The 21,128-nt window shown below is 46.6% G+C and overlaps 1 protein-coding gene across 4 annotated transcripts in view; it reads left to right on the top strand.

Moving 5' to 3' along the window:
• Positions 1–21,128, top strand: part of MYO10 (myosin X) — a 225,789-nt gene that overhangs the window by 48,126 nt on the left and 156,535 nt on the right. The window lies entirely within an intron of this gene.

Here is a 21,128-nt window from a genome sequence, read left to right as displayed (position 1 = left end):
ATAAAACTAGGTTTTACCCAGTGGTAAACTTCAAAAGAAAAACTTGGAAAAGCATATGGTTACTTAAGTCAAAACGGAAATGCACTCCTGTTTCATCTGCCTCTGTCAGGTCTTGAATACGGTCTTTGTCCAAAAACAACCTACTTGTTTTACTACTATATTCTAAGTATATCAGTACGACCAAAGGACTCAAAAAAAAAAAAAAGATTTAAGACCTGAAGAGAGAAGGGGGTCATAACGCCCAGTATTTAAAGCTCACAGGTTCTGAATCTGGTCTGCAAGTTTGTTGAGAACAAAAGCTTCAGGGTCAGTGTTGAGTTAAGGCCAGGGGGCTGCTCGCGTATCGAAACTCCTCAGAGATCGTCCACTTGGTACGTTTCTCATTTCTTGGCTTGATAAACAGCGATGTTCCTGGGCTGTTTTGCGGTTCCTCAGTTTCTTTCTCATCTGAGACTCTTGAATAGTTGCTCAGCATTCGGTGGTAAAGACCTAGCTGTGTTTTGTAGGTGTGGATTGCGGGGAACGGACAGAGGCGGCCAACGGATCCCGTGTCTGACGGTCACGGCCAGCGTGGATGCCGTCCTGCTCCCCGGGCTGGTTGCTTTCTCATCACATTCTCGGGTTGTACAGTATGATCTGTAAACTAAGGACAGGCTAAGTGACTTTTGCCCAGCTTTGGGTCAGGCACTGTTTCAGTGTTTCCGATCCCACGCAGAGCTGGTCTGCCTCTGTCGGTCTTGCCATTATCCTGTCCCTCTTCCCTTCCTACTTCCTCCAGATGAGAATTCCCTTCCTTGTAGCTTCTGTGCCTACTTCTTAAGATGATGTGGAAAAGGAGAACAGTGTTTAAACAGTGCACCTGACTTGATGTAACTCGGTTCGTGAAAGTGTTGTGAAACAGATTTTTAGTAGAATTTTCTTTTTTTATGGACTTATTTTTTGATCCCAAGGAGAATTCTTTTTTTTTACGTTTATTTTATTTTTGAGAGAGACCGATCGACAGAGTGCGAGCGGGGTAGGGGAAGACACAGAATCCAAAGCAGGCTCCAGGCTTCCGGCTGATGGCACAGAGCCAGATGTGGGGCTCCAGCTCTCGAACTGTGAGATCATGACCTGCGCCAAAGGTGGACGCTTAACCGACTGAGCCACCCAGGCGCCCCGCTTCGTGTTTTCTTTATAACTCTTCCCCCACCTCTTTTTAACAAAATTGCAGCAAAAACACGTAACGTTAAATGTAACTATTTTTAAGTGTAGACTTCAGCAGTGTTGCATAGCACTCCGTGAGCAGAGGTGGCATGGGCTGGTCAGGCCAGTAGTTCTGGTCACTGTTGACAGTATTTAGGGATTGTGGGCTTAGAAAGAACTAAACCAGAATAACATGCACTTAAACATGAAAGCAGCTCTCAACTTTGACTTCTAATCTTCCTGCCATCGGGCATCAAATACTTGGTCTTGGATTGTCCACTCTGTCATTCCCAAGTATAATTAGCTTGGAGATTTGTGTAGGAATTACAGGGTTTAAGATACAAGAAGAGTGACACGAGATGGAAGGAATTGGGTTCAGACCAGGATCAAGAATGGAGAGTGGCAGAGGACTCTAGTATCTTTCTTTCCTGACCGACTTCTTCCTCTCCTCACATCCCAAGTTTGCTGTGGGACATATGGGTGTGTTCACCAGGGATTAGGGCAAGTTCATGAACTGGTTCTGGTCCCCAGGACAGGAACAGCTACTCCTTAACTGGGCAGGGACAGATTCTGGAAGGAATCAGGGTCAAAGACACAGAGCGTGGCCTTGTCCTGGTCAAGCCTGACTGTGGTAACTTTGGAAGGTATTGGCTGAGAGAGAGAGAGAGAGAGATAAGAGAGACAGGATCCAAAGCAGGCTCTACACTGACAGCAGAGAGCCAAATGCGGGGCTCAGACTCACCAACCGAGTGGTGAGATCATGACCTGAGCTGAAGTCGGAGGCTTAACCGACGGAGCCGCCCAGGTGCCCCACTTTTTTCTGCATTTTTAAAAACAATTCTAGTGACATTTTTGTTACTAAAACGTGAACTCTCCCAACAGCCTAGGAAACTACTAGTTCGCCCTCTCATAATTCACGGGAATCACCTTGGCGGTCTTCTTCAGATGCACATTTGGATTGACAGGTGTGGGGTGGGGTCTGACAGAGGGCTTTCGGTAAAGGTGGAGAGGGGCGCCTGTGTGGCTCAGTCAGTTAAGCATCTGACATGGGTCATGATCTCCCCGGTTCGAGCCCCGCGTCGGGCTCTGTGCTGACAGCTCAGAGCCTGGAACCTGCTTTGGATTCTGTGTCTCCCTCTCTCTCTGCCCCTCCTCTGCTCACACTCTGTGTCTCTCTCAAAAATAAATGAACGTTAAAAAAAAAAAACAAAAAACAAAAAGCTGGAGAACTTTCCTTTGACTTCCAAAGCTCTTCCCTTCCCTTTGCTCTGTGCCCTCCCTTCCTAGGATCTTTTCACCCCGAGCATGGCCAGGTTGGGCCAACTGCCACAAAATGATGCTCGAGTGGACCGCAAAGCAGTTTCTGAGTCCTGTTTGGTGTGGGAAGCCCAGCAGAGCCATGTGTGACTAAAATCCTCAAGTGGGACCTCAGGGACCCTGGGTAGGAGGTAATAATAGTGTGTCGTTTTTGGTGAGAGCACCAAAGGGCACGTTCTCTGATTTCATTGAGTCGCTGAGAATTGTGTGCGCGTGCTCAGCCTTTTTTTTTTTTTTTTTTTTTTTGTCCAGGGAGATAGTTTTACTGTTAACTTAAAATCCCATTCCACACTAAAATTTAAACTACTGTAGGTTGGTCCAGGGAATAGAGAGGACCAGAATGTTCCCATTTGATTTATAACTTCTGCTCTACTCGCCGGGAAGTATTTGCAGATGGAAAAAGAAATGTGCAAGAGACATGCTAACAGGCTTTGTTGAAACATACGCATAGTTGTGGCCTGTGGAGGACGCATTGCGCATGGGCAGGTTAGCACTTGCCCTGAAAGTTACTTACAAGCATACACTGTTTTATTGCACTTTGTTTTGCTGAGCTTTGCAGTGCTGTGGGTTGTTTTTGGGGGGTTTGTTTTTCTTTTTTAGTGTCTTCTTTTGTTTTTTGTTGTTTGTTTTCAGATTGGAGGTTTGTGACAACCCAGCGTCAGCAAGGCTGTTGGTGACGTTTTTCCAACAGCATTTGTTCGCTTTGTGTCTCTGTCACATTTTGGTAATTCTTGCGAGTTTTCAGACTTCTTCATTTTCCTGTTTGTTCTGGTGACCCGTGATTCTGACTCGTTGAAAGCTCAGATGATGGTTAGCATTCTTTTAGCAAGTATGTGTACATTCAGGTATGTATGTTATCTTTTAGGCCTGTCGCCTTCTAGATTGTGGTAGTGCAGTCACTTCTTGGCCTGGTGGCTACCACAGTATAGTGTAAACTTAACTTTTGTGTGCATCGGGAAACCAAAAAATTCATTTGAGTCCCTTTTTTCGCGATGTTCAACGTGCTGTGGTGGTCTGGAAACGAACCTGCGATCTCTCCGAGATATACCTGTACTTCTTGGATGCTAAGCTGCGGACAGAGTCTCAGAAGAACACCCTGGCTTAGCAGGGTACGAGTATGGCTAAAAGATCAACTCTTAGGAAAGCATAGGATGGAAGACAGCCTTGAACAGCCTTGAACACTTCTGGAACATCCGCGAGGTGCACAGGCAATCAGTATAGCACCCTCTAGGAGCGTTGTAAATTGAGTGATAAGTTCCAAATTAGATTTTTCACTTTGAGAGTAAGCTCTATTATCTTTTCTGAAAAGCACCTAATTTGATTGCTCGGGGAAAAAGCTTACAGTGATATAATTTGCCTAATTGTGTTTTAAGGGGTAGTTATTTAACTTACCCCGGTAAACTTAATCAAGACGATTACTCTTTGCAGTCATTCTGTTGGGTTTTTTGTTTGCATTGTCTCTCTATGGGGTCTTCAGAAATATTTTCCTGGCTGGGGATTTAATGGCCCCAGTCTACAAATGAATGCCCTCCTCCTCGCCCTTCTCTTTTTATTTGCTTGCAGTAAGTATGATTAGATTTGGGTCTAAAAGTTATTCTTCTCATTTTATTAATTCACAAAAAGGCCATTAGATTGCCTGGTGCTCTCAAGTCGGTCCTCAGCCCCTCAGGAAATTCAGACCTCCTCCGGGCCTGCAGGAGACAACACTACTAAATATTTATAATCACACCTCCCGTTTAAAGCTGTCTCTAACCTTTTTGGTTTGATCTTCTGGTTTTGACTGGTTGGAATTAATACTTTGGGCCCAGTCTTGTGAAACTTGCTAATGGATTAGTGTGGTGATTTTTTTTTTTTTTTTTTGGATACATTTTCGGTCCTTTTCACACACTTTCTACCCTGTCCAGCTGCTTTTCTTTGCTGTTTTCCCTTCACTTTGCCCCCCTGGGTGTCTCTGTGTGCTCCTCGAATGTCGTGTGCTGCACACCCTCTCCCTGCGTGCACTCGGTGTGTCCTCTCCGCGGTCCTGGGGAGATCTCCCCCAAGCCTGCTGAGTGCCGGAGAATGGACGGCGGGGTGACCCAGCACGTCTCCTGTTGCACAGCACTAAACAGGACCCTGATCCCACACACTGTCGGGTAGATGGCTAAAACTCTTGTGATTTCATGTCCAGGGGCAGCAGGTTGGATCTGACTGCTAACAGGAAGTAGTGGATTCTAGATATTTTAACTGAGTTAGAAATCTTGTCTGCAAGGAAGCCCGCGGCCCAGCTGGCCCCCAAGAGCTCGGGAATGCCCTGGATTTCAGCATTCCACAAGGCTTCACGTGCAAAGCCAGCTGTGGGTCGAGACAGCTGCCTGCGGAAAGAGGCCTCCCCGCCAGCTCCTTTTGTGTGCACAGCAGTTGGTGCGGCCCCCCAGGTGGGGTGGCCCGGCACCCGCACCCCCTTTCCCCGCCCCAGGACCACTTAGATGAGTGGTAGGGGAAGGGGGAGACCAGCTGGGAGACAGTTTGGAAGATGGAGGAAAAGGAATTTGGGGACAGCATTCATGATGCACAAGCAGTGTCACCAGGGTGCCTTGAGTCTCAGGGCCAAGCTCTGAGACGACAGTACAGATGTTTTCCAGTCCGCCGACTGGACAGAATTCCGATTGAGTTTTCCTGGTGGCTTCCAGCAAAGTTGAACACAATGGTGTTTCTGCAGTCCAGTCAAGAGGCACAGCGTATCCCTAAAACAGTATAGAGCCCTGGCTTTTGGGGTATGACTGCCATCTTAAATTCTGTTGCTCTTGCGTCTGTGTGTTTGTTAACAGCTGTGACGAGCTGCGAGATTTGTATTCCCTTTTGGGGTTTCCATTTTCTCCAGGTGTGTAAATGATTTGCTGTGATCCGTTTCTGCCGTGAACATCCAGATTTGAGTGGAAAGAAAAATGAATGGGGGTACGCTTTCTTTGGAAACGGAGTTTGGGTTTTCCTCTCCATGTTGAGGGTGTGTTTATCGCGGTAAATATACATAACATAAAATCGACCATCGTAAGTATATTTAAGCGTAGAATTTGGTGGCATTAATTACATTATATGTGAAAGCCTCGCCACTATTTCCAAGACTTTTCTGTCACCCCAAATAGAAAGTCTGTACCCATCAAGCACCAACTCCCTGTGTAATTTATTTTTAAACTACTGTCTGGGTGCCCTTGCTTGTGCTGTTTTCAGAAAATAAGAGCACATTAGAAATTCTGGTTTGTATCTTTCTTAATAGACCATGTCAAGAAAAACTTGCCGTAGCCTCCAGGTTCCTAGGGGAGATGCTGACCGCTGCTGAATATCCTCACTAGCCACGTGATGTGCCCGTGTAGATGGATGGTGCTGCCCCAACTCTTCCCTTCTCAAAAGGGAAGTGTCCGCATAGCCATCTAAAAGTAGGGGGAGGGGCACCTGGGTGGCTCCGTCAGTTAAGCAAGCATCTGCTTTTGATTTCAACTCAGGTCATAGTCTCACAGTTCGTGAGTTCGAGCCCTGCGGCTCTGTGCTGACAGTGTAGAGCCTGCTTGGGATTCTCTCTCTCCCTCTTTCTTTGCCCTTCCCTCACTCTCTCTTTCAAAATAAATAAATACATTTTTTAAAAAAAGGGGAGAAAGGGGCACACTGGTGACAAGTAACAGATAATTTTTAAAAATCAGATGTGTTGGCTTCTTTTGTTGAAACTTTAGAATGGGTCCATCTGTTATTCTTGGAAGTCATTTTAATCAAAACAGTGCAGCTGCATTAAAAATACAGCATTGAGCTGGGAAACTCTTAAATTCTCTGTGTGTTTCCCACATTTTGCTACTTCGTCCTGGAAATACCCATCTCTGAGCTGGCTATTAAACGCCAGTCTGGGGAGTTTCTTAGAAATCTGCACTCCAGAGACTGAACACCGCTGGGACTTTCAGTCCTGCTTTGAAGCCCAAGCAAAATGCACTTTGTCCAAAGTGCTTGGTTTTCAGTGAGAAAATGTTTTTACGCTCTGAAGGCCACGTGAGTCTTCCTTTCTAGAACTCTTCCAAGAATTTGGTTTGGCGTCTTGTGGCTCAAAGAGGGAAAGTCAAATGTTTCCATTCATTTTCACTCTGGGACTACAGCAAAAAAAAAAAAAAAAAAAAAAGGATCTGCTTGTTTATTAGGGAACCTAGCTCCAGAAAGAAAACACGTGCATGTTTGCTGATCTGCATGGCTCTGTGTTGCAAATTGATCTCACTATTGTAAATTTCAGCATTTTGAAACCTGAGGTTGTTATCCCATGTACATCCACGTCTGCCCTGAACAACATCTACATTGGAACGGGAAACCATGGGCAGTAAAAAACACGACAGGATGTGCCGGTATTCTGAGGCACATGGGCTGTGTCAAGCGTTGCCAACCTTAGCTTGCTAAGAGGGCACACCATCTGTGTGTTGTTACCCGCCATATTCCCAGTACTAGTGAAAAATGCCTTAGTAAGACCTGAGAAGAATCCAGTCTCGGGGGCCTGCCTCCTTGCACCTTTATGTGAATCCAGCTTAAGTAGATTTAGAATCCAGGGTATTTCTGACTCTTTGAGACCGTGGTGTTTTCCCTATCCCCGTTGGACTGGACAGCTGGGCCCCACCCTGCATGGCCCCACCACTGGCTAGGTAGACAGGTGGCTAGGGACTTGGATGCTGTTAGTATTTATTGGACCCAGTGAGGTTCTAGCTGAATATGTGCGTGCGTGTGCGCTCTCTCTCTCTCTCTCTCTCTCTGTCTCTCCCTCCCTCTCTGTCTCTCTCCCTCTGCCCCAGAGAATGTGTATAGCCTTTGCCATGGGTCATGACCTTCATTGGCTTCCTATCCTCCTTCGGTGGGTCAAATTCGTGCCTTTTTCCTTTTCTCCTTTGTGGATCTCTCTTGACTTGGGCCGCTCGGTTCCTCTGGAATGAGCCTCTTCTTCCCATCCTTTAGGCTTGGTCTATTTGTAGCCGAGCCTGCCTCTGACCTGCCTGTCCCTCTCACCTTCAGTTGACTTTGGGATTCCAGGCTCTGCTTCTGGGTGGCACACACTCCTTGTGCCTCTGTGAGCCTGCGGTACGTCCAGACTTTTCCAGCAGCGCTAATGTGCGGGCACGCAGAGAAGGGTTGACATCTCGTGCCATCAGTCCCATTGTTACTTTCAATTTTGTGGTTAGCTTGGCAAATTAAATCGCTTCTACTTGAAGGTTAGCAGGATGCTCTCTTGCATTCCTGGCACCCATGAACTGAACATAACTAACTAATCCCATGTGCTCAGCTCAGACCAGGTTGCATTTTATGACTGGAAGAGGTGAATATAAAATAGTACATCAAAACTTGATTTTTGGTTGGGGAGGGGTGGCGCCTGGGTGGCTCCATTGGTTAAGCGGCCAACCTTGGCTCACGTCATGATCTCACGGTCTCTGAGTTCAGGCCCCACGTCGGGCTCTGTGCTGACAGCTCAGAGCCTGGAGCCTCCTTTGGATTCTGTGTGTGTGTGTGTGTCTCCCTCTCTGCCCCTACCCTGCTTGCTCTCTCTCCATCTCTCAAAAAAAAAATGAATAAATGTTAAAAAAAAATTGTTTTTAAACTTTTTTTATTTTGGAGACTTAAATACCATTTGCTTACGATGAGTATCATTTTGTGAAAAATACATGTGAAGATCCTGTTTGGAAAGAAGACAGTTTACAGATTATCTGCAGGAATCAGACATGGCACCCGATAGTACTGGCTGTAATTTCAGCAGAAAAAGCAGAGGCCGTTTGTTAAAACAAATCCAGGTGGTTGTCTGTGTGACTGACGAAGTTGCATTCCATTCCAAAAATTCATTTATAGGCCTGTAATTTGGAACCAGTTTTCCCAGAGACTCTGTGCTGTACATGGGGAGTTGATTGTCCAGTCCATGTACAAAGCCCGGGTACCCACAGTGCACTGGGGCGGTGCAGAAGCCCCCTGTTGCCTGATTCCAATTTTCAACGCGGTTTCAGAGGTCCACCCCAGGATGCCGCTGCGGTGGGATTAGGGGATCACATTCTTCCCGTGATCACCTCCCTGGCAAGTGGTGGGAAAAAGGAGGCACCACGTTTCTTTTTTTAAAAAAAAATTTAATGTTTTTATTTATCTTTGAGAGAGAGAGAGAGCGAGAGCACAAGTGGGGGGAGAGAGGGAGGGAGACACAGAATCCGAAGCAGGCTCCAGGCTCTGAGCTGTCAGCACAGAGCCCGACACGGGGCTCAAACCCACGAACTGGGAGATCATGACCTGAGCCGACGTGGATGCTTAACTGACTGAGCCACACAGGTGCTCCTTTTCTTCCCTTTTTTTTTTTTTTTTTAAATGTTTATTTTGAGAGAGCGCATGAGGGTATGCAAGTGAAGGAGGGGCAGAGAGAAAGAGAGAGGGAGAGAGAGAATCCGAAGCAGGCTCTGCACTGAGAGTGTGGAGCCCGCCATGGGGCTCGATCTCATGAAATCCGAGATCACGACTTGAGCCGAAATCACTAGTCAGATGCTTAACCGGTTGAGCCACCCAGGCACCTCTGGAGGTACCTCCTTTCTAAGCCACTTTCTCCGCAGCAGGGTTGGCATGGTAAGGGGGGTGGCCTGGTGACCTCTCCCTACCAGGAACCACACTGGTGCATTCCTGCCACTTGTGCTTCTTGGTCCTCCCAGCTCCCCTGTGGGGAAGGCATCCTCAGCCGCGTGGTAGTGCTTTGGAGGCTGAACGTAGGTGGAGTGACCTGTCCAGACGTCCACACTTGGCCGGTGACGAGGGGTGCAACCGGGGCTTGGGTCCAGAGTCGACCATCTTCCCCGTATGTTACTTCTTGAGGAGCAGACTGAAGTGAGGGGGCTGTGTTCCCACCTGCCGCTTCCCGTCCTGGCCGCTGTGCTGGGGGCGCATCTCTCTGTGGGCCCCAGGGATGGGGTGCACCCGCGGTCTTCCTCCTCGTCATGACTTCTGAAGCTTTCTGCCGAAGTCACTCTTCAAGATTGGCGGGTTCTCCTGCCCCCTCCCCCACCCCTCCTTTGCGGTGGCTTTTGTTTTGTTTTATTGCTCTAGGGAAGTAGAAAGGTCTGGAAAAAACCCACACGGTTTGTTTTGATGTTCCATCGTCTTGTGTGCACAATCTTGCTTCCGTGCTGCTGCTTCTGACAAGAGTCCTTCTCAGCCCAGGCCCCGGACGATGAATTTAGCCTCTCAGCTGGGACTCAGGCCGTAGTACACTTTTTAAAAGCTTCTTGGGTGCCTTGTTTGATATGCAGCCAGGTGCAGAACTATTTCACAGACTGAATGAGCATCGTCTCAAAATATTATGGCAAAAGTTGTTGAAAAAGCCTTTTTGCAAACTGGGCTTAGAAAATGCTCTCGTAACCCACCATTGCTAGGCCTGGCTTTTCCCCCCGCACGGCTGCTTTCCTGGACATCGTTGGTGGTTCTGCGAAAGGTCTCTTCTGCCCACACTGTCTTTGACTACAGCCCCTTCTGTCTGTCCGTCTTCCTCTCCCTTCAGGGAGTACCTGCTCTTGAGCTTTTCATCTCTTTTCTCCTCCCACCGTCTCACATTGGACACTCCTTTTGAGTGGGACTTTGGGGTTTAAGTGTCGCAAACTCGGGGAGCATCGGGGTGGCTCTGTTGGTTGAGTGTCCGTTGAATTTGGCTCAGGTCGTGATCCAGGTTGTGGGATTGAGCCCATGGTGAGTGTGGAGCCTGCTTGGGATTCTCTCTCTCACCTTCTCTCTCTCTCTCTCTCTCTCTGTCTCAAAACAAACAAAAAAATAATTAAATGCCCCAAACTCGAGTGCAGTGTTTCCCCACACGTGCGCCTCCCTGACTAGCTGCTTCCTAATCACTTAGTGGCCCTTGTCGCCGATGCAGGTTCCTTGGCCCTTCCCTGGATCCACTTCTGTGAAGATGGCCCTGGGATCTGTGTTTTAACAAGGTTCCCGCCTGTTTCTGTTGGCCCTGAAGTTAGGGAACCGCTGACTCCGTGGGTGTATTGATCCGAGATGAATTGGAGAGCCGTTCTCCTTACCTTTCTCTCCCTGTCTGATTTGCTGTTTGCTTCCAAGGGGGCTGGTCCCTGCCCTGTGGGGTAGGGGACTAGGGGGAGGAGCTGTGCTCCTGATGGCGTGACCCTCAGGTTGGGTTCTCTCATTCTCCCCATCTCCCTCACCCACAATCCCACCCCCTTTTCCTTCTGTGTCTGGAACAGAACCCAGTGTTTGGGGACCTTTCCTTCCAGCTGAAGATACAATGAAGGTTTTTCTAATTTGTCAGTGGAGACGTTCCACTGGTAAAGCAGCTTCCTGAAATCCCCCCTCCTGTTTTTTTTTTTTTTTTTTTTTTTAAGGTTTATTTATGAGAGAGAGAGTGTGTGAGAAGGGGAGGGGCAGAGAGAGGGGGAGACACAGAATCCGAAGCAGGCTCCAGGCTCCGAGCCCAACGCAGGGCTTGAACTCATGAACCATGAGATCATGACCTGAGCCGAAGTCGGACGCTTAACCGACTGAGCCGCCCAGGCGCCCCCTGAAATCCCTTCCTCAAGTTTGAGCACAGAGGCCATCAGTGATGGGCTTGAATTTAAACAACTCAATTGAATTACATTTGTTTCTGAGGAAAGCTGGACCTGTTTCTCTTTCAAGAGAGGGAGGGTCTTGGGGTGTGAAGGAAGGGCAAGGGCCCCAGCGTTCAGAGCAGCCCTGGGTGGGGATGGGTGAAGGCGGTCTCCCCTGGAGGGGGCTTGTTTCCTCATTCCTCGAGCGGTGCACCTGCCATCCTGCCCGGAAAGAGCCCACGGGGCTGGATGAGAGGCATCATAAAGAAGGGATGGGTAAATCCCAAGCAGCTGCCCCACATTCAGGAGGAAAGGGCGCTTCTGCCCAGCGGATAGCTATTCTAGTAACTTCCATCTAAGGAGTGTCGGTTTCTAAAAGCAGCAGTGAAAGCGCGAGCTTCCAGTTTTTATTTCAAACCAATTGCATCGCCCTGTTAAAGGTAGGGAATCAAACTAAGTGGTTAGTTAGGCATTTTGGCTGGGAAGGGACACCCGTGAACTTTCTAAGGTAATGGAAATGCTCAGTGTGTTCTGTGTGGTTCCTCAAGCTGTGTATTTTGCTGTGTGCAAGGTAAACTTTCAGTTTTTAAAAACACCATCTAGCTTTCCTGAAGGCAGCTGTTTGCGTTGAAGTGTGTGCACCAACACGCGGCTGACCTCCAAGCTTGTGTAATTACTCCAGTGTTCAGTGAAGCGGCTGCAGCAAACCCTGGCCGATGCCTGCTGCCTGTTTCTGTATAGCCCACGAGCCTACAAGTTAATGGTTTTAACATTTTTTACTGTTTGGAAACATCAAAAGAATAGTATTTCATGACACGTGAAAGTGACCTGAAATTCACATTTAATGAGGAGGTGTTGGAACACAGCCATCCCCATTCATTGACTGGTCGTGTGAGATTGCCTTCAGACTCCAGCGGCACCCTAGAGGGGTGGAAAAGCTTTTGTTGCCCTCTGGTCCTTTGCGGAAGAAGTTTGCTGACCCTGATCTAAAGGATCATTTTCCCCAATTACTTCTGATGTGATATTTGGTGCCAGGGCCTTCTGGTGGCTTCTAGTCCTGGCTATAAATCGGGATCCCTTGAGGGGCTGCTCATGGAGATTCCTGGGCCCCTACTCATGCCCAGTGGTATAGCCTCTCTGGAGGGGGGGCCCAGGAATCCGGATTTGCAACCAGCCGGCAGGAGTCTGTGCTGTGAACCCCAACTAGCAGATCGATTCGTGGTTAAGCCCCATCATTTTGTTTTGCTTGTGAGGTGGAAATGTCTTGCCCATGAGGATAAAGGTCATCAGTGACAAAACCCAGGTTTCCTGCTACCCTGTAGGGCAGCGGCTCTCAGAAGTGAACAGGCCTCCGAACATCAGACTCCCCCTGACCCCCTCCCCAAGGAGGGCTTATTAAACCACGGGATCCTGCGTCTCCACTCACAGTTTGATTTGGCAGGTCTCGAGTGGAGCCTGAAAATGTGCATTTCTGACAGGCTTCCGGATGCTGCTGATGCTGCTGGTTTGGGAACCACACTTTGAGAACTGGTTTGTAGGGCTTGTTAGGTTGTATGTATGGATTGCTGCGTTTTTTTTTAATCCGGGTTCTAAATGCACCTCATACACAGTCTTCTCCCCAGAACATGTTCTTTAAAAACACGGATGGTCACTCACACAGTCCGCGTACTGTTCTTGACTGCTATAGCCATAAAGGAAGCATTCTTGAAAGGTGTCTTGTCAAAAACGAGACGTCGTCTGGCCATCTTAGTTTTAAATACTAACACCTGTTAACGGTTTAGTCTGTAAGCGGCTATTTGGGGGGGGGGGGGTGGTGGTCAATGGAGAGTCACTCCCAGGCAGAGCAAAAATAAGAAAGCCAATGTGCTGTGTGTTAATTATATCCCAGCACATTTCCAAAAAGTTTTGCAAAAATGACTTGATGGTGCCTTTACACAACCTTCAGAAGTTACTGTGCAGATTTGGACACCTAATGCCTATTATTTTTTTTTATATATAAGTTTATTTTTGAGAGAGAACGAGAGCTAGTGGGGGAGGGGGAGGGAGGGAGGGAATCCCAAGTAGGCTCCATGCTCAGTGCAAACCCAGCGTGGGTCTCAGTCCCACGACTGTAAGATCACGACCTGAGCCGATAACAAGAGTCGGAGACTTAAACCGACTGAGCCGTCCGGGTGCCTCCCCGATGCCTTTTCTAATATTGAAGAGCAATTAAATTGTTAACCAGTTGTCATTCCAGGCAAATACATAGCCCTCATTTTCTAAGGGAAATGCCAGAAGCAGAGAGGAAGGAGAGCGATTCTGTGTTTAGAAGCTGTGGGTAGAACCCCCCAAGCTTTTGACGGTCCGTTTTGGTTTGATATACTACCTTTTGCCATTATCCGTGCCACCCGGGTACAGAGAACATTGGGCTGGTGACCAGGAAGGGGACCGGGACTAAGGTAAGGTAAGCCTGGTGCTCAGTGCAAGATATAAAGAAGCACTCAGTCAGGGTCAGGACGAATTTGCATGCTCCTCCCCTCCCCTCCCCCCCCCAATTGATTGCTCCTTAAATTGTACACCCTGGCCACCTGCCTCCCCCTAGTCCTGGCCCTGATCAGAATCTGGGAGCTTAAGCAAGGCTCTCTAGGCCAAGAGGCCCGCTGTAGACTCGAACCTCCCCCTTCCCTTTGCTTTGCTGCAGTGATTCATTGACATGCCTCATTTCCAACGGTCCTTTGATAGTTTTCAAATATCTGTGTCAGTACATTTTAGGGAACTTGTTCAGGATTAAATTACCGCAGTGCGCACTGCAGGGTGTCATGATGGTTTGGAATATTCGTAGGAAGTTTTGAGGGGACAGATATCCCCCAAGGGTTTCCTAGATGAAGACTTCAGAGCAGGCTTGTGCAATCCCTTATAAAACTGCAACATTGCATTTACAAATTCAGCACGTGGACCGTATTAGAAGTTCCAAGTGCCTTCGTTTCAGAGGTTCCAGTTGGTCTTCGATCTAGCTGCGGTGGGGGTGCTCCAAATCATTTTTGTAATAATTTTTAAATAATGTAATGGAATTTTTAAGTCTTCCACTAAGGGTAACTGAGTAGCCAGCCCTTGAGAATTCAAGTATTTTTGTCTTCTGGAACGATCTTCTGTTCTGAAATGGATCCACCTTCCTGCCGTGTCGGAGTTCACAGTGGCTCGCTCTAAGCATCTGCTTTTATTCTTGCAGAGGGAGCTAATGACAGATGTTTACGGGGTGATTCTGCGAAACATTCGCTCCCGTGACCGTGGCCTGGAACATATGCTGTCCTCAGTTTCAGGAAGCTTTTGTAACGAAGGACTCAAAAGAGATCAGGCCACTGGGGCATATTGCCAGCAAGCATGCCTTTGTGAAGGGCAAATCCTGTCCGATTAACCTAATTTCCTTCCCCGAGCAGTGATCAACCAGGGACATTAAAATAGCAGATTTTTCCGTGTTAGCATTTTTTTTTTTCTGACTTAAACAACGTTCGTAATTAAAGTCTGAAGATCATTCACTTAAAAAAATATATTCTTTGTTTTTCCTCCTTACATCGAAGAGGACTTGCCTCAGCAAACAGTACATGGGCCTCGTAAACATTCACTGGAGGTTAGCACTAGTGAGCAGAGACGTCAGCATCCAGATCCACGTACTTATTTTGGATGCTTCCGTTTGGGTCGTTCTCCGCGATGGTAGGATGATGTAAATACCATAGAGAAAATAATTCTCGCCTTTTGAGGAAAGTCAGACTCAGAAGTATCCATTATTGGCTCGTTGCTATCTTTGATGGAGACTTTAAAATAGTTTGCAGATGTTACTTTCAGCTAAAAGAGGAAAAGAGACTGCAGCCACATTTGAGCACCTAGGACATGATATGATTAGTTAATAACTCTCGCAAGTTTGAGCCGTGGTCTGAAATGAAAAGGAATGGTTTTTCTTTTAACAGCTGTACTGCGGTATGATTCGCATCCCCAACAGTTCACCTGTTAAGAGTGTACATTTGAGTGGCTTTTAATATATTCACAGATTTGTGTAACTGCCACCACCAGAGTCTGTTTGGGAAACTTGGTTACCCCAAAAAGAAACCTTGTACCCCTTAGCTGTCATCCCTAAACACTCCCATCCCAACCCCCAACCCCAGGCAGTGATTTTCTGTTCCGATGGCTCTGCCTGTTCTGGATGTAAGTGAAATCCTGCAAATAATCTTCCGCGACTGACTTCTTCCACATAGCATAACGTTTTCAAGGTTCATCCGTGTTGCAACGTGTGCACTTCATTCCTTTTTATTGCTCGGTAATTTTCCATCGTATGGTTATGCCACATTTGATTTAAAAGGAATAGTCTTCTAAGGCTTGGTAGAACAGGGGTGCCTGGGTGGCTCAGTTGGTTGAGCGTCAGACTTTGGCTCAGGTCGTGATCTCGTGGCTTGTGAGTTCGAGCCCTGCATTGGGCTCTGTGTGCTGATAGCTCAGAGCCTGGAGCCTGTTTCAGATTCTGTGTCTCCCTCTCTCTCTGACCCTCCCCTGCTCACGCACTCTCTCTTCTTCAAAAATAAATAAACGTTAAAAAAAATTTTAAACTTGGTAGAACAGAAAAGTGTAAAAGAAAATGAATAGCCAGCTGTATAAGCCCACTTTTTATATGGTTTATAATGGGTCACACAGGTAATATTTCCAAAAGTAAGGATGATATTTTACTGTAAAAAACAGTTTAGACTTTCTCTTAGATGCAATTTTTACTTCTTTTTGAGAGACAGAGGAAGTGTGAGAATGTGTGTGGGCGGGGCAGAGAGAGGCGGGGAGAGAGAGAATCCCACGCCCCATGCTGTCAGCACAGAGCCCAATGTGGGGCTCCATCGCACAAACCATGCGGTCATGACCTGAGCTGAAACCAAGAGCTGATGCTTAAGAGTCGCCCAGGTGTCCTTCTTAGATACTATTTCTAATTATGGTCTCACATCTGAAAGCGGGTACTTTTTTTCCAAAGTTCTGGGAAGATCGCAAGATCATTAAGGTTTAGAGAAATGGGTTCTACAGAAGCAGCCCAGGACGTGGGTTATACGGCATGAAGGAGGCCAGTAGGTTAGTGTAAGCGGATGGGATACTTACATCGATAGTGCAGACCAGCTCCTCTCTCCCACTGGGAAAAATGGATGTCAGCTCAGCTAGGAAAGCTGGTGGGGAGGGACATCCTGACCCGGAGGATGTCAAGGACAGCACGGAAGGACAGCAGAGGGATGGCTGGCTTCCTTCGCCTTTGAGAATAAATAGTTGGCCTCTCATCTGTCTGGAAAAGGAATAATGCTATGGATCTTAGAACCGAGGATTTCCAGGGATCGTTTCTTCCAGCCTCTTCTAAGCAGGTGACAGATGGTCACGGATATTTCCTTGCACAGACGAGACTGTATCGTCGTCCCGACTCAGGAGCACAGCTGAGAATCACTGTAGGTCGCCTTGACATTTGACGATGTCGTAGAAATGGAACAATTTTTAAAAAGAGAAGATGTAACTTTAAAAAGTGACCTGTGATACTGAATTCTGTTTGTAATGGAATTTTGAGATTCTCTCAGTGGTGTCTCAAACCATCCCCGCTTTGTTTGTAGTCCTGCCCCTGCTGGTCCCCCCAGGGACAGTTTACTGTTGTCCCTCAGCTACTCTCTAAGACTGCCTGGTAGAGGCTTTGGAGGAATTCCTGGAAGGGATGCCAGGGTTCACACAGGTTATTTTACGCCAAGCATTTATTGAGTAATTTGGGGGAAGAAAGGGCGGAGCGGATCACGTCGTTCTGCTGGGTCATTTCGTGTGTTGAGTGGACGTGGCCCCGGATGCTTTGTCCAAGTCATCTGAGCGCGAAAACAAGCATGGTGGGCACAGAGGGCTTCCCTTGTGTGGCTCAGGCCTCATTTCCTTCTGTGTGCTGTCTTCTGCTTGAGGGTAATGAGGGCCAGCCAGTCCCGGCCTGGAAAGTAACCCAAATGAACCGGAAGAGGCAAGGGGCTAACCAGCCGCCATCTGTCGAGGGATTCGTGGCTGGGTTTCACAAAACCCGTTAAGAAATTGAATTAATGTCTGGAAGCCAGAGGCTAAATAAATAAATAAATAAATAAATAAATTTATTTTTGGCACCTGCTGCCCAGTAAACCATTGTGAGTGAATGCACTTAGGATAAAACTGAAAATAAGACCCAATGAATGAGTTGATTTTTCCCGTTCGAAGGAGAAGAGAGCTGTTTCTTTACATCCAGTGTTAAGCCAGTGTAGGTAATTGCTCAGTGACAGCACAGGTGTGACCTAGAATCTGTACTTCTCGTTACTTTGTGACTTTTTTTTAAACCGATGCCCTCGAGCGTACGGCTTTTTTAATGTGGTTGAAATTATTTAAGACTCTGTTCTTACAGGGTTTGTTCACTGTGTCTATATCTCCGTCTCCGTCCATCCATCCCAACCAATGATGAGCACATCTTTTCTGATTTCCTCAACCAAATTGAGGAATGTCATAGAAGTAATATCATGTTTGTATGCAATATCACATGTTTGTATATTGATACTTAAAGGTTTGTTTTCTAAGTTGACATTATTTGGTTGGATCTTCCCGGTGCACCCAGTTCAGGAAATAAAAATCACCATCACCGTTCTGCAAATCTGAAAAGTCTCAAAAAGGTCACTACCTCCCATGGTCCCTGTGAGCCCCCAAATGTGGTGTGGAGGTGCTGGACAAGCCTGACATTTATATCATTCTGTGTGGTTTGTAAAGTATTTTCATTGGATTGATCTTCTTTTGATCCTTAGAACAAACGTGTCACCCAAATCTCTGATTTTTAAAATGTCATGTAAGAGGATCTTTATTACCACTTCTCTGTTGCATAGACAGAAGCGATTTTGGGGTCCATCAGTGTCTGGGACCTGACTTCCTGGTATAAAAGCTAGGTGGCTGGGGGTGAGATTCATTCCTAAGGGACCATCTCCTCTGGGTTTAAGGACGACTTTTCCTTAAAAAGTGTGAAAACCATGCAGGCGTAAGAAAAAGGTCCCAGAACCTAACAGCTACTTTTTCATTCTGTCCCTGCAAGACTTCGGGTTCAGTCCCAAGGTAGAAATAAAGTTTTTATGCTGTCTACTGTTTTAATTAAAAGTCATTTTACATGGCAGGAAAAATCCAGGGTGAGTTGTTTTGTTTGTTTGTTTTATTTTCTCCCCTAACCCCAGCTTTTTTTAGAGCTTGTTTTAAGGTATCAGTGTTACAATTAGGTTGTGCTTACCTATAAATGCACAACCTTTTCCTCCTCTTTGTCCTTGCCAATGTATTTACTTTTTATGGTTCTAAGTAATGCGTACACCCAGCGTGGGGCTCGAACTCACAACCCCGAGATCAAGAGTCGCACGCTCTGACTGAGCCAGCCAGGCACCCCTCTAAAATTCTTAAAAAACAAAAAACAAAAAACAAAAAACTGAGCAGCTGGGAGTTGGAGTGTTGGGTTTAATGTCAGGTCAATATAAATAAGAAATCGCTGGGTGAATTGGTGGTGTTCATTGATGAAAGTCCCTTTCCTGTGATTGTCGGGCTAGGCAGAAGGGCTAATACTCCAAGGGCTATCTGTGTAGACCAATTAATTTTTTACTCGCCTAAAAGCATCCCTCTTTGTCTTACAGAGATTCCAGGCCTCCAACTGCCGTTGGGATCAGACTTGCTGAATAAATAGTTTATATGTTCGTCTTCTCAGTTACTTTGTGTGAATAAAGTGTGAACCATCTGGGCCCCTCTGTGCTTTTATCTCGCTGGCTCTGAAAGAGCCAACTCGGCTTTTGTTTTGAGGTCAAGGCGGATGTACAAGTCTCCATGTTGATTTCTTTGGTGTGGCTGGCATGGATCTTAGCTGCTTTGAGATGTTGAGAAGATTTCAAACCAAGTTGGGGAAGAACAACATAAATTGGTGGGTTGTTTTTTTTTTTTTTTCTTTCCATCGAAGTCGACTAATGCAAATATTTCATGAACAAGTGTCCTCTGGGATAAGTCCGTTTATTTAACGCCATTTGGATGTTTCTCTAAATTTGTTGTTAATCTTAGGGTTTGGGGGTTTTTTTTGTTTTGTTTTGTTTTTGCCAGATGTTTAACTTCTGTCTGGGTCCTGCAGCGATGATTTGGTTTCAGCGTATATCAGAGAATGTCGGAACGTGAAATATTTTGGTGTTAATGTATTATGGGAAAGTCCCTCTTCCCAACCACAAAAGTCTGCATCAGTCTCTAAATGTATCATCCTGATTTGACCTTTTTCTTTGCCACCTTGTGCTCTTACAGATGTACTTTATTCTAGGGGCATGAAGACTGTGTCGTTAATACAAATTTGGTCATAACTGGCTTCTATGTGAATGTGTTGCTCTTAAGATTATGCCAGAAGCGGTCTTGTGAGTGTATTTTTAGTTACCTTTGGAAAAGCCATTTTGTTTAAAAGATGGGTGGGGCAGGGGATAAAATCACTGTTGACCAGCAGTTTGCAGCTTGGGCCGTGGCAATCTGTAAACTCACGTAACCTGCGGATTACGGAGTGATGCTATTTTCAGCTATCAAAATGGGAGGAGAAAAATGCTTTAAAAATAATTCATTCAAATACAGACTGAAAGTGCTGCTTCTCTAGTTGCTATTATTTTAATCTTCCTAAGTGATACTCCTATTTCCAAATGTATTTGAAAAAACTTACATGCCCACGAGGGATGCCGATGCCCTAGGCACAGCTCAAGAGGAGCCTTGATCTGTACCGTCCAGGACTTGTATTTCAACAACGTAACCAGCCATGGCAACTGGTTCCAGTAATGGTGGTGATGATCCTAGACACCAGCCTGTTGAGTTGTCTGGTGGTGAGACTGGTCCTTCTCTTCGTAGCCGATAGATACCAGCTACTAGTGTTTCTCAAAGACTTAACTAGTCCTAAATGGTGTCAGGAGAAGTAGGTGGTGGGGGTTGGCTAACCCAAGTTTGGGAAAGGCTACGTTATTTTTCAGAAGTTTAAAAAGCACATTTAATCTTACTTTCTACAATAATGTTTGTTTCCTTCCTTCCTTCCCTCCCTCCTTTCCTCCTTCCTCTTTGCCTTCTTGTCTTCTCTTGTCTTCTCTTGTCTTCTTTTGTCTTCTCCTGTCTTCTCCTGTCTTCTCCTGTCTTCTCCTGTCTTCTCCTGTCTTCTCCTCTCCTCTCCTCTCCTCTCCTCTCCTCTCCTCTCCTCCCCTCCCCTCCCCTCCCCTCCCCTCCCCTCCCCTTCCCTCCCCTCCCCTCCCCTTCCCTTCTCTCTTTAGTCCCAAACACCAAGAGAAGCTATTGGTAAAATTAATGCCCATCAACAGGACTTCACTTTGAGAAATGCTGACCCAGATGTTGGTTCCTTTTTTGTGATCGCTACTTTCATTTGGGTTCTCATCAGCATTAATCAGCTAATAGCAACACTGTCTTTAGGATATGAGTCCTGTGGAAGTACCGTTTGGATGCCTTCCTATTTTAAAAAACCTTTAAGGAGTGTGTTTGATTATTGTGTGTCCCTCTTCTTGGGCTCTGAGCTCCATGAGGGCGGAGGCCGGGTTTATTTTGTTCTACATCACCTTGGCACCTTCCAGGACACTGCCACTTAACAAGTGTTCAATAAATAGTGAGTGGATGAAGGAATGAAGATGAGCTGTGTTCTAGACTGTATACATTTCAAGTTCTGTCACCCTGCCACCTGTGTTGAGGGCAATGGTTTATCTTAAGTAGTCTGAAGAGACGTATCTCCTCAATGAAATATGATTTTGGTGATAAAGACAACAGGGTCCCAGCTTGACTGCCACCGACTGAGGAACTCAGGACAGTTACATAACGTTAATCATCTGTTTTCTCACCTGTGACATGGTGACAGTTCTACCTTTCAGGGTTGGTTTGAGGAAAGGGGGGGTATATGAGGGTGCTTAGGGATGAGCCGGCATTGTGTATGCTTAGCACCTGTCACGTATTAGAAAGTGTCGTCCAGGGGCGCCTGGGTGGCTCAGTCGGTTAAGCAGCCGACTTCAGCTCAGGTCATGATCTCACGGTCCGTGAGTTCGAGCC

This window comes from Panthera pardus, unplaced genomic scaffold, assembly GCF_024362965.1.
Source record: "Panthera pardus isolate Hobbes unplaced genomic scaffold, ASM2436296v1 HiC_scaffold_2, whole genome shotgun sequence".
In the NCBI taxonomy this organism is placed as follows: Eukaryota; Metazoa; Chordata; class Mammalia; order Carnivora; family Felidae; genus Panthera; species Panthera pardus.
Note: the sequence above shows the minus strand (reverse complement) of the source record. Positions and strands in the feature narration are given on the sequence as shown.